Source organism: Oncorhynchus kisutch, linkage group LG22, assembly GCF_002021735.2.
Source record: "Oncorhynchus kisutch isolate 150728-3 linkage group LG22, Okis_V2, whole genome shotgun sequence".
NCBI classification, from domain to species: domain Eukaryota; kingdom Metazoa; phylum Chordata; class Actinopteri; order Salmoniformes; family Salmonidae; genus Oncorhynchus; species Oncorhynchus kisutch.
The window spans coordinates 54,916,932-54,918,791 of NC_034195.2; the positions used below are offsets into that span (position 1 = coordinate 54,916,932).

The following is a 1,860-nucleotide window of genomic DNA, read 5'->3' on the forward strand; positions in this document are numbered from 1 at the left end:
CTCAAGAGACAAGTATAGTCGCGTTAATCTTTTTTTGCAAGCAGTCGTGTTCTTTCGATGAATGTATTTGCAATTTGAACGGTATAATATAATTTTGATGAATGCATTTATGTTTTAAAAAGACAACTACATTTTGAAAATCCATGTACTGTTTTGCAACAGCTCTCTCTCTGTCTTATGGACGCTGTTTTGAAACTCGACAACCTTGTTCCAAAAAACCCGAATGGTTTAGACAGTTGTTCCCTGATTGAAATAGTTATAAGAGTACAGGTGCCATGAGGGACAGAAATGCTGACAGCACCTGGTATTCCCAGGCAGTCTCCCATCCAAGGACTAACCAGGCCTGACCTTGCTTAGCTTCCGAGACCGGGCGTATTATATTGTAATAATGTATATATGATTCACGTAAACACTTCACTGTACCGTTTACACCCTGTATCCTGTGCACGTGACAAATAAACGTTGATGTGATTATTAAACTCACCATTCATATCAGATGTCATAGTCAATATAATGACTAACCTGTACCCCCTCACATTGACTCGTTATTGTTATTGTGTTACTTTTTAAAAAATTCTTAGAACTGCATTGTTGGTTAAGGAATTGTAAGTATAATATTACGGTAAAATTGTATTCGGCGCATGTGACAAATATAATTTTCTTAGATTCATTGGGTGACTGACTTGACCACCACTGTTGAAGCATCATTGACATAGAATTGCTTAAACGCAATATCCATCATGATTCTGATAAAAGTGCCATCCGGTTAACTTGGTCTGCTTTTATTTTACAACGGCAGGGGTGCACCGTTCCTGGAGGTACTGCAATACCAGGTCGATACGTGGAGTGGACGGAGCAAGCCCCTATTCCATCTCCCTATTCCAAAAATCAATTTAATATATGGTCCCCAGATAGGGGACGTATCAGATATTAAACTGATAAGAACAGATACTACACTTGATCTTAGCCAAAAGGCCGAGAAGCGATACCGCAATGCTTTCGGGAGGAAGGTGCCGTTCTCAGACACGTCAAATCCGGTAAAGGTTATACCAAAATGAGCTCTGTACACTTTACAACAAATATCAAAGATGATGCTATTTAAAATGAATGGTGACATAGACTGGGAGTTGATCAACGTCGGGAAAAGACACTTTTCACTGTTACAAATTAACATATTGGAAGGTTCCAAAGTATGTGGACATCCACCCTCCAATCGGAAACGAGACAAATCCTTATTGAGTTAAAACCAGATTTACAGCTAAATTGGAGTAAGAATCTATCAAATAGGGGTGGGATAAACAATTTGTAGATAATACAACTGACATAACATGTTATCTTTTATAAACTGTCACTGGAAGCGTTGATGCCACAAGGGAACAAAAAATAAGTGTCCACTTGGTGGCGCCAGACTTCCACCGACCGTCGCCTTGTTCAAGCTGTTCATTGTTGTCAATAAAATACATTTGAATGTTGAACCACTTGACTTCAATACATACGTCATCAACGCAAAAAATAGCCTATATATTTTTTACATCTGTCTGTAGAGCCTTGCATGATAAGGCCATTGTGAGGAGGCCTTTATAAAGTTGTCCTCCTAAATTACTAGAGGCCCGAATTCAAAGATGTCCATGACACTGGACTGCAGCGTTGTTATTTGTCACATGCGCCGGATATAACATTTTACCGTAATATTTGACTTACAATTCCTTAACCAACAATGCAGTTTTAAGAAATGTTTAAAAAGTAACACAATGACAATAACGAGTCAATGTGAGGGGGTACAGGTTAGTCATTATATTGACTAACCCATTCATATCAGATGTCATAGTCAATATAACATCAACGTTTATTTGTCACGTG

General features: G+C 38.4%; 1 non-coding gene across 1 annotated transcript; it reads right to left on the reverse strand.

Annotated features, from left to right (window-relative positions):
* Nucleotides 1-796: 796 nt before the first annotated feature.
* Nucleotides 797-987, reverse strand: LOC116356402 (U2 spliceosomal RNA). Its single transcript, XR_004204908.1, has one exon. It is a non-coding gene; the product is annotated as a U2 spliceosomal RNA (small nuclear RNA).
* Between the last annotated feature and the right edge of the window lie 873 nt (nucleotides 988-1,860).